This window comes from Ambystoma mexicanum, chromosome 7p (assembly GCF_040938575.1).
Source record: "Ambystoma mexicanum isolate Mex_15411 chromosome 7p, UKY_AmexF1_1, whole genome shotgun sequence".
Classification (NCBI taxonomy): domain Eukaryota; kingdom Metazoa; phylum Chordata; class Amphibia; order Caudata; family Ambystomatidae; genus Ambystoma; species Ambystoma mexicanum.
The window spans coordinates 830,370,629-830,382,928 of NC_090939.1; positions in this window are offsets into that span (position 1 = coordinate 830,370,629).

Here is a 12,300-nt window from a genome sequence, read left to right on the forward strand (position 1 = left end):
GCATATTCCTGCATTTGAGTATCACAATGGTCGAGAAGTTAGCTCTGGCACTCATTCTGATAGCAGATTTCTTTTATGTCTGTTTTTCCCTGCACCTCATTTGCACTCTCAAATTCTGACGGGCTGGAACAAGGAAGTGCATACAATCACAAAATGAACTTGTAAAATTAGTAGTATCATAGACATTGCTTCTGTTTTGGTGCCTTAATCTGTTTTGCGTGGGAAGTGCTGTCTAGGACAAGCACATGTACTAATGTATGTGCTGGTGACCATGTAGAGAGGCTGTTAATACCAAACTAGTGGAAAAGCCTGTGTACACAGGCTAATGTGTGTAAAGGAAGAAATTTTCAGAGTGTAAATATTTTATGTGGTGTATTTTAATGTCATTTATGTTAATAGAAAACAAATGTTTTTGTAAAGGATCTTGCTTCTTTTTTACGTGGAGGAGTAGTAACCTGAAACAAAATCTCACAGAATCTGTTCAAAGTTCAACATAGTACATATGAGAAATTGTTGTATCTGCTCCTCATTGTCTTGGATTCTACTTATGGGATTTGGACTCAAATATATAATGTTGCGGGATGTCAGAGTAATGCAGTTTATGTGCAGCATGATTCAAAGTAGATATTAGATCATAACATAAAGTAAATTGAAGTCAAATAAAGTTTAAAATGTACATGACCAATAGCATTGGTATAATAATACATATCAAGAAATATTACAATGAATAATGACATAATACATAAGTACATTGAAAAAAAGTAATTTATTTTGTTAGAGAAATAGTACTTAAAGGAATTTCTGTTTAGATGTTTTTTTAAATGTATATATTTTCTAAGTTTATGCAACTTGCAGCATGCTGTTAAAGTGGTATCCCTGTTTTGGGCCTTTTCTGCAGCTAATTGTAGGTTATCATTGTTGAAATACACATTTTGTTCGCCTGGAAGATGAACCTGAAGTCTTATTGTTGTATGCGTAAGGCAACAGCTCCCTCTAGCGGTGATATTAGGCAAAGTGGGCAGGCCGTCTTCACATAAGCATACATCTGGCTTTTTACTGTATAGTAGGATAAGGATCAGGTATGGGGAAGGCTTTGCTAAAGTAAGGTTTAAGCACATCTATTCTTTCATTTTCTCCAGTCAACTTTGACTGCATTATTAATTATGTCACTTGGTTAAACACATCTTTTGTCAGAAAATCACTTTAACAGTTAAAATGTTAATGATTTGCAGTACACATGAACTGCTGATGTAAAGAATGGTAAACCAATATCTAAGAGTATTCATGAGAGCAGCCGTATCACTTTGCATTATAAAATCACACTCTACCAGCACAAGAATGCCATAGACCTGCACACATTTTGACTCCAGCTATTCCTGTGCTGACCTGTCCTAAAAGTGGTAGCTAAGGAAGCACAGCTCTTGTTACCAAAAGCAAAGATGGAATAGTGAAGGCCCCTTTACAAAGTGCAAAATGCTAAGGTGTACTCCTTTAGCATTACATTACAATATGCTGAAAACAGCAAAACAAAGGTGCTTCATATTATCATTCCCGTTGCACTAAAGTAAGCTTTTTGCAGATCTTTAGCCTCTATCAGAAATCCATCATGGTTGCCTGTGTCCAACAATTGCTGAAATCTATGTTCTCCTACCAGATCAGAATACCTAAATGCCAGCAAGGACGACTCATCCTTTCCTCACTCTGAGGTTCATAATCTTGAGTAAATTACTTAACTTTTGTAATAGTAGCACCTATGGTTCTACAAAACAGCATACCTGCAGCAGACCGTGCAGATTATAAAAGTTAAAATACTATAAGTATGGTGGAGTTTAAACACTCTGAAACCCCAAATGTGTGTTCGAAAAGGTTTATACATACCAATATATAAATAACAACCCAATGAAGAGTATAATGTGTTAGTAGAGAGAGTTGGCTACGTAGCCAAGTTGGAGTAAGTGAAACCAAATTGTTGAGGCCCAAATCCCAGCTCTGCTAGCGGATGATGCTGTGATCCTGGGAAGATCATATTCTCCTCACATGTCAGGGGCAGTGGTAAATCACATACATTGCACGTGCTTGACTTGAGGCGTCCAACCTGCCATCCAAATGGCCACCTCCCAATATGTGACACATATTTCTCATGTCCCCATTCAAGCCAAGTGCAATGAGACATGATTCAAGTTTCTATAAACTTTACGGAAATAATCACAATTTTAGGATTATTTGAAAATGACCAAGCAACAAAGACAAGCCCACATGCTCACAAAATATGTCATCAAGTATTTTTGAGGATTAGTTCCAAAACTATGTGAAATCATTTTTGCCACTCCTCCTAGAAATCATAATAAATTATGTAATCATTTACATATTTGTGTAACAAATTATGTTAGTCTTAGCAGTGCACAGTGGTGGGGCAAGTTTTGGTTGCTTAGCTTACCATAACTTGTGAATTTTGGGGGTTTTCGGTTTTACTTGTAATCATAGTATGGATAGGTTGTTATTAGTGCAAGTAGCTGTAATGTTCCTGAAACAAAGGTTTTTGTACTGACGTTGCTAGCTTGTTCTTAGGGCAACTGAAGCATAATGTCCCTTCACCAACGTGTTTGCACTGAAGGTGATAGGTTTTTAGTAGACCACTGTAACCAGACCCTTCCTTTAGCATAGTTTTTTCAGTAAAGGGTATAGGTTTGTATTAGTACAACTTAACCATAACGTCCCTTTAACAATGTTTTCTGTTAGTGAATTTCATTGGTTTTTAGTAGGGCACTGTAACCGGAACGTTGCTTTAGCATAGTGTTTTCTGTAAAGATGATATCTGTTTGGTACTGCAATGGAACCATAATGTCCCATTAACAACAGTTTGTCACTGGTTCTTTGGCTGCCCTCATGATGAACGTGTGGAAAGGCCAAATTGTCTGGTGTATGCATCCATTTGCGCTACCCCTTTCTTTTTTCTAATAGTTTTGGTGTATCTTAGCAATTACAGATGTACATGGTAAGTGTTGGTGAGTGTTTGAGTGGTTTCTTTTTTTGTCTTAACATTGCATGGTGAATCTGTGCCGCACAGTACTGGCTGAGATGACTGTAGGTGAGCAATATGGACGTTTCCTAACGAGACTGCACCTGGCCGGCGTATGTGCAAGCACACTGCAAGTATCCGTAGAACTCCATTAGTGGCCGCATTTCCGTATCTTCTAATGCACTTTTAAATAGTTGTGGGAGCGGACGTGTATCCATTGCACAGCTATACCCATGCGTAGGGGATCCTCTGTGTGCTGGTAACACCTCCCCTATCGCCAGCCCTACGGATTCATACGGCAGGCTACTGCATTTCAAGTACTCCTGCCCACTACGTCGGTGGCTCTACAAACCTACCAATGTATCGCTGCAGCATGCCTGGCTGTATGAGGCCCACTGGTAAACAAGGAACACCTGCAGTGTGATGTGGGCGTGTTAAATGTTGCAACCTGCTGTGAAACGTAATATTCCTATGTGTGAAGTACGCCATTGGAACATGTCGTAGAAAGGCACAAATACACTTCTTCGCAATGTACTGCGCTTTCTCCATTTGTGGACCAAATGAAAAATAACGCAGCCCCATCGGTGTCATGGGTGCCGGGGAGTCGGGATATCGCCGATGACAGATGTGGAAGCTGTGAGCACTGAAGGGAATTTTGTTGTCATTCGAAAGTGGCCAGGCGGCAATTCACGGCAGCTCTTCCTGGTTGACCTGTATGAAGGGTGATGGTGCTGCAGGCATTGGGATTTTCAGGCTGGCTGAGAATTAGGATCCGGGTTGATTGGGCTCCATAGAGAAATTGTAAAAGGCATAAATACAGACAAAATAAATACATAAGGAGTACCTCATGTTGAAGTCTGTCAGATACACCTTGATGTTACGGAATGTACTTAGGATGACATGTATATGTGAAGCTGGGTTTATACGACCAGGATTTTAAGAGTTTGTTTCTGGACAAACATATTTGTTTTTCTTCCTGGCATTGTGGAATAGGGGACCAAATTGATGTTTTAGGAAGAGTTGGGGTCTGAAATTAGTGGTCCGGGCTCTTGGTTTATAAATGTTAATGGGTTGGCTTTATTATATATGGACATTGCAGGATTAATTATCTCATGGAATGTTAATGGACTCACTAATGTGGTGAAACGGTCCAGAATACTGTCTCATCTACGTTCAAACTCATGTGACATTGCTTTCCTCCAAGAAACACATTTGGAGGATCCTGAAGCTGAAAAATTGAAGAGGTGATGGGTTGGGGATAGCTTCTTCTCTACTCATTCATCCATCAGAAGAGGTGTTTCAATACTCATAAGGAAAAATGTGCCTTTATCAGTCATTACAAGCAGAGGAGATAAAGAGGGCAGAGTAATATGTGTATTGGTGAAAATTCAAGGTGTGGACATTCTCCTGTGCAATATATATACACCGAATTTAGATGATCCCAGGTTCTTTCATGAGGTGGCTCAGTTGCTTCAAAGTTTCCACATAGACTCTATTATAATAGGAGGTGATTTCAATCAGGTGATGGACTCAGCATTGGACCGATCAAATAGGGGTTGTACCAGAACTCCAAACAAATGCAGAAGATCCTTGGAGAGTTTAATAAGGGAATTCAACTTGGCTGACGTCTGGCGATTGGAGCACCCATCAGACAGGGATTATAGCTTGCATCCTCAGTGTCATGATACGTATTCTCGGATTGATTTCTTCTTGACCTCTGGACAGGTGACTTCAAGTTGTTATGATACAGTTATTGGACTCATTGCCTTGTTGGATCATGCACCTGTGTCTTTATGACTGTCCTTACAGCACTCCTTGGTTAAATCCTCGAGATGGAGAATTAACTCTATTATTCTAAAGAATGACCAGATCAGGACTGAGGTGGTAGAATACATTGATAGCTTCATCCAGATCAATAAAACTGAGGATGTCCGAGTCTCGACTGTTTGGGAGGCGCTGAAATGCTTTGTTCGTGGAGTGTTGATTTGAAAGACTGGGAAAGAGAGGAAGTTAAGAACAATGGAGATCCAGAGACTTTCTTCTGAAGCAAAGCGCCTAGATGTTCTATTTGCGGCAAGCAAGGATGAAACAACAAAATATGCATTGCGAAATGCTAAGTATGAACTGAACAAACTAATTTCCAGCCAGGTCGAACATGCCCTATTTAGGCAAAAAGTTAATTACTTTGAGCATGGTGAGAAAGCAGGGAGACTACTGGTGCATAGGGTGAAGATAGCTGAAAGCGATCGCTTTATTACTGCAATCAGAGACTTGGATAATGTATTGGAGACGCAACAGAGAGGTATTAACAATTTATTCCAAGGCTTTTATGAAAAACACTATGACTCTGAATTGGCCTGTGAGCATCTGGAAATTGAGAGTTTCCTTGACTCGCATATTTCTTCTCGTCTGACAACTGATGAGGCGGGTAGCCTTGAAGGAATGGTGTAAGTGGATGATATTCGACTGGCGATTTCGAAACTGACTGTGGGAAACTCGTCTGGCATTGATGGACTACTTAATGACTTTTATAAGGCCCTCCCCGATTCTGCGCTACAGCTTTTGTGTGAAGTTTTCAATGATGCCTTTGAGTCTGGTTCACTGCCAGATACCATGAGACATGCATTGATTACAGTGTTAAAAAAAAGGACAGATCTGATACCAGGTGTGAGAATTATCGACTGTCTGATAAACTGTGACTGCAAAATACTGGCTAAGAATCCTGGCTGTTCAACTGGAAAAGGTCATTCCGATTCTGATACACGAGAACCAAGTAGGTTTTGTCTCTGGTAGAGCGGTGGCTAACAACATGAGGTGCCTGCTGTTGACCATTGAGAAGGGCCGTAATCAGCCTGTTGCCAATGCGGTCATCTCGCTAGATGCTGAAAAGGCATTTGATCATGTGAGTGAGACTTTTTGTTCACATGCCTGAGGAAAATGAACTTTGGGCGAGATTTCCAACGCTGGGTTAAGCTATTGTACAACAACCCTTCTGCAAGTGTGTTGACGAATGGACTTATTTCAGATTCTTTTGAACTTCATCGTGGTACAAGACAAGGCTGCCCGCTATCGCCTCTCCTGTTCATTTTGTCTATGGAGCCACTTGCGGTATGCTTACGAGCGGACATGAACCATCAACCTATAATTGGGAATTACCAGAATAATTTGATTTGGTTATATGCAGACGATTTATTGATTGCCCTTCAAGACCCTGCTATTGGTATTTCCTACCTGATCCGAGATATTCATTCTTTCTCTGCAATATCAGTATATAAGATTAATTGGAGTAAATCCGAGATCTTACCAATCAATAACTTGTGTATACAGCATGCATGTGCTCAATTTCATTTTCATTGGTGTACCGAAAAGTTGAAATATCTTGGCGTATGGATTGGTGCAGATATTGTGAAATTGCCAACCTTGAACTTTACATGGCTCCTCCCGGTTGTCAAGTCAGATTTGGAAAGGTGGAGTCTTTTGAAGTTGTGAACCTGGGGAAGAATTAACTGTATAAAAATGAACCTGGCGCCTCGGATAAATTACATCTTAAGCATGCTCCCTATTAAGATACCATTTTTAAAGAGGTCAATAGAATTATACAAAACTTTCTTTGGGATGGAAAGCCTCCAAGGCTCGCAATTTGGAAACTTCAACTCCCATTAAATTTGAGGGGGTGAATTAACCTAATTTTCTATATTACCATCTATCATTCTCCACTCGTCACTTGTGCAGAGTTGCTGGGTGTGCCCATGAACAGTCTGAACGATCTGATCTCACGTCGTGGGAGTGTGCTGCGATTTCCCAGCTAGACCCTAGAGCCCTGTTAACTACTAAGAGATGCAAATTGAAAAAGGCCAGTGCACTCACTTCATTCTTGCAAGACTGCTGGTGTGAGCTTTCGAATCGAATGAGTAGTGATCCCTACTTGCACCCGGATGCCTCCCTATGGAACAACCCAGCATTGAAATACCAGGGTAAGACCCTCTTTTGGGCAGAATGGTTTATGGCTGGTATAAAATACTTTAAGGATTTGTTTGAGGAAGGCAGGTGGATCCCATACGCCCAACTTGGCCAGAAATATGACATGGCAGGCTGCTCATATACTGAATATAGGAAACTGAAACTTATTATTTCAGCCTGTGTTGAGGTGCCGCAACTGAATGTTCAGAGTACCGCTTGCGCAGCTCTACTGGTATGCTCCAGTGCAGTGTTCCTGCATCTACCATGTACGGGATCATAAAGGCTAATCGAAAAAGAGATCTAGGACTACCAGCAATTTGAACAGAGGAATTAGGGGAAGATGTTGGCTTGAGATGTTGGCGGAGATGCTGTGGAAACACTCGACTGGTGAGCTTGGATTGGGGCCTCAGAGCGTCTCAAACAAAACTACTATTTAGGGCCTATTGGACACCGGAGAAGTTGTTTAGGAGGGGGCTTTTGGACAACAATCTCTCCTGGAAGTGTAAATGTTCAAGTGGTTCCCTTGGTCACTTGATTTGGTCCTGTCTCAAAACAATGCAGTTCTGGGAAAGGGTTTGTGAAAGATTAAGCTTATTCTTAAACATTGCTGTTCCCATGAATGCTTCACTATTAATTCTAGGCGATGTTTCTTTGCTGGAGGAAATTGACTTTGGTAAGATAATTTGATTGCTGCATGCATGCAGGGTTGCTAAAAGGTTAATACTGAGGTCCTGGAAGTCAAGTAATTCATTTAATATTGATGATTGGTGAAAGAGCTTCTTACTGTTTTAACGTATGAAAGAGCCATTTACAAACACAAGGATGAACTTGACAAATTTTAGAACATTTGGAGCTGTTTTCTTGATGTCTATGGTTAATTCTGAACTTTACCCCGGGGACACTGCATCCCTAATGTTGAATATTATTGTTATGTAAAAATACTTGTAGTTTTATGCTATAGACTTGTACTATTCCTAAGTCTGTTGCATGGTTTATTGCGAATGTACTTTTCAGTACTTGATTCCGGTGTTTCCTTTTTTCCTTTCTTCCTTTTCTTCTTCTTTTCTCCCTTTCTTTCTCCTCTATTCCTTCTCTTATATATAGTGTTTAGATATAGTTAATGATGGATTGTTTAGTATGCTTTGACTTTAATTGACTATGTGCATGATTAATGGGTTACTGATGGTCATGTTTTCTTTGTTCTTATTAGTTGTTATGACAATAAAAACATGTAATCAGAGAAGGTTATGCAGGAGATCAGAAACAGACACATGACCTGGGCAAGTGCCTCCTTCATCGCAACTCGTGTACTGAAACTTGTGTAACATGCTGTGCAATTTTCCCTCCACAATGAAGAACAATAATGTCGGCATGATTGCGTGTCACCAAAGTGTCACACAGTCAAACCAAAATCAGTCACTTCATTGTAGGTACTCTATAGCACTACACATCCACATGATAGATTCTAAAATGAGCAGCCACTGCACACTCTTTTACCATTCACTTTCAATCAATGTATATCGAACGCCCCAAAACCTGTACGCTGTGGCTCATGAAATACACAGCCATAACCGCACCCTCTGCATTTCTGTCAACAAATACACTGTGTACCACAGTCTGTGCATACACACCACACCCAGAAACCTTGTTGACCAATCCCGTAGCCTCTACAGGCCCATTTCTAGGGCCGTCATCTGCAAAAGGGGCGTATCTAACAAGTGCTACCCTGCAATTATCGCAATATTTGCTGACTTTTCATGCTCTGCACGCGCAGGTGGGGGGGGAATAACTTTCAACAAGGGTAGGGGACGTCGCTAGTTGTGGTGGCTCTGAAAAGAGCATTTTCTTTTATTTTTTTAAAGGTGCTTCCATAGAAACACCTTTTTTTGCAGTTTCTATAAGTATTTTTGTGTTTTGTACGTCAGCTCACATTCTTAAAATAGGGTCTTCAGTGCAGCCTGTAGATTGTGAAACAAAATGTCATTGCCACTGGCCGACAAAGACATGCCATTTCCTTTGAAAAGTTTTATATATCGAGTACCAATGTTCTCATTCTCACAGGAGAACATCCCAGCAGCACTCAAGAAGTCACACATGCTTCTGTTGATGAGACCCCTTCCGACCTCTGGTTGGTGACAGGAATCATTGGAATATTCCCATACTATTCTCAGTGTTATACATGAGAAAAGCACCTTGGCAGTGGGAAAAATGCGCTGCACTGCTGACGGTGCACACGGGAATAAGGCATGGAACCCAAAAAGAAGGCTCCAAAGTGCACGACCACAACATGTACAGTTATGGAAGTGGCCATGTGTCGACATTCTACAAGCACTCCACTGAAACAGCACGCTTCGACAATACGCCACAAAGCCTCCACTCCCTCCAAACCGAAATTGCCACAAAAGCCTTCTTGGGGGGCATACATGAACAGATCTTCCACAAAGGCATCACCCACAACGAAAACTGTGCTTCTTGCCATGTTTGCCTACCGCACTACACAAAGTAATACAAAAATAATATTTCTGCCCTTGCCTGTGACGCACACCGTGATTAGACAATCCCCACAGTCCCATTTCCATTGGCCAGCAAGGTAAGGAGCGCAGAATGTGGCACATGCCTTTCCCCAAGTACCACGAGGGCTGCTCCCCAGTGAAGCAGGAGGAGTCCTTCTTCCTATTCCTGCCCTTTCCTGTGAGGCACCACACCCTGAGCACCTGATTGGACATTCACCATAGTCCCATTTCCTTTGGCCAGCATGTTGACAAGCGCATAATATGGCACATGCCCTTCCCCAAGTACTGCAAGGTCCGTGCCCTAGTGAAGCAGGAGGAGTCCTTCTACCTATTGGTGCCCTTGCCTGTGACGCACACCCTGAGCACCTGATTGGGCAATGCCCACAGTCCTATTTCCATTGGCCAGCATGGTGAGAAGTGCAGAATGTGGCACGTAGAATTTCCCCAAGTACCGCGAGGGCCATGCCCCACTAAAGCAGGAAGACTCCTTTGTTCCCTGTTCACTATTACTTGTCCATCACTACCTCATCGGGGACTGTTAAATAGTCTTACATGCATCCACCAATGGCATTCAATACGTTAGCATCGTACACTGCCACTTCTGTACAACACTTCATATCTACAGTTGCATATTAAGCCTCCATGTGGCATGTCATTGTAAAGCATGTCCAGTAGAAAGTTCAGCAAAATAATGCAAAATGTGTGCATCACCATTCATCCACGTGAGCACCCATCTCCACAAACTGAAGGTATGAATATTATTTCTGTAAAATGTGTGCAACTCCGTTATAAGTATCTGTGCGCATGGCATGTGCCACTGAGCGTCCATTACGTTCATAAAAATGTTACTGTTTTTTCTCCCATCCACTGCCATGAAGTGACACATCAATTGCATATGCTTGCAACGTTTCCATTTACCTATACCACCCATTGTTATATCGCAACAGGAACTCTCCTCTTTCCTTCCAACAATAGCACACATTTTTTTCACCACTAATCAATGTCTTACATAAATTGTAAAAATGTGGCTTCAAAACCAGCACTGAATGTATAATAGCAACTTAAAGCAGTCCGAAAACCTCACTGTCTTCACAGATGTGGTTCTCTGTAGGCTGCACTATTGCAACAGCCTCGGTCGAAATTTGCCTCCTCCTACTCTACACCCTCTGCAACTCATCCAAGAGAGGACTGTGCAGCTTGTCATTGGCCTCAAGCCCAGGGATGGTATCTCTCTGGGACTGAAATGCCTCCACTGACTCCCATTACCTGCGAGCAATAAGATGAAAACCCTCTTCATAATGCACAAGGCCTTCTGGGACTTGGGGCTTCAATACCTGCAACTGTCACTTCGAAAATATGGGCGTGCTCGAGCTCTTACCCCATCTGCCTCCAACTCCCTCAGGGTCACTCGCTTCTGCAAGCAACTGCTTGGTGGTAGATCTCTTTCTTTGGCTGGGGCCTTCCTCTGCAATAGCCTCCCTGTCTCCCTGAAACTTGAGGGGAACCATCGCCGGTTCCGGAAGCAACTGAAAATCTTTCTCTTTGCCTCTGATTTTGATCCTCCTCTCCCCTGCTGACTTACTGCCTGAAACTAATTCTACACTGGTTACCTAGCTACCCTCTGATGTCGGGCCAGGTCCACCCACCCCCCTGCCAGTTGCACCCCTGCACTGCCTTTCTGGCAAACCCCCCAAGTGGGGACTGTTTGCTGTAGCCCTAACAGTTCCACCACCTCCAGATGTATGCACTTATCCTTGCATTTGCCACCATCGGGCCGTATGTTCACTTCTTGTCAGGTTTTCTTCTTCCCATGTCCTGCACTTTTGCCTCCACTCCCCATGCACTTGGGTGATCTGAGTGTCAACTGACCTAGTAGGTTTGTTGTCTCTGTCCCCCCTCTGTTCCCCCTCCATTGCCTCGTTGCACCTTGCACAGCTAGTGTATAGGTGCACTGTAAATGGCATATCATACAATTTGCCATCATATCATATCATATACCCACATTGCATTCATTACAACAGTATTCCTGCCCTTACCTTGCACACTTCCACCATAGGCTTCTGCACCTCTTTTTACAAAGGGACCTTCTCCCACCCTTTTTCTTACACACCACAACCACAACATTTATTGAGTAATGCCTTAGTCTCCACAGTTCCATTTCCATGGCTACCATTCTGCAAATAGCTGGATGTGGCACATGTGTAATTCTGAAACTACAGCAGAATCCACTGAGTTTTAGTGCTAGGGTGGGGGAGGGTGGAGGAGGGGGTGTTGGGCATTTAATACTGTGTCTGAAAAGATGTGTTTTTAGTTTTCTTTTTTTTGTCCTGTTTTTGGTATGTACGTGCTTGCATACAATTTTGTTTTATCTCTTAGGATGTGTTTCTGTTTTCTTCTCCTCCTGACATTTTTACCGACTGAAGATGAATGCTTCTCTTACATTTCGACAGGATTCTCTGCAAAGCTTCGTGCATATCGACAAAGAAAACAGCATTGTCAATGGAGGTCAACAAATTGCCATTTCCTTGAAACCGCTGCAAATCTCGCTAGTTAATGCTGTCATAGTCGGTGCAGAACATCCCAGCCCTGTACATGAAGTCACACATACATCTGTTTATGAAACACCTCCCAACCTATGGCTATGGACAAATTACACCGGCATGGTCCCGTGTTCCTCTTGGTGGTATGGCTGAGAAAATAAACTTGGCAGTGGGAAAAATCTGCATCACTTCTGTCATCAACATCTTGAGGTGATGGAGCAAACGTGAGCACGACATGTACCCCAAATGTAGGCCTCCACAATGCACG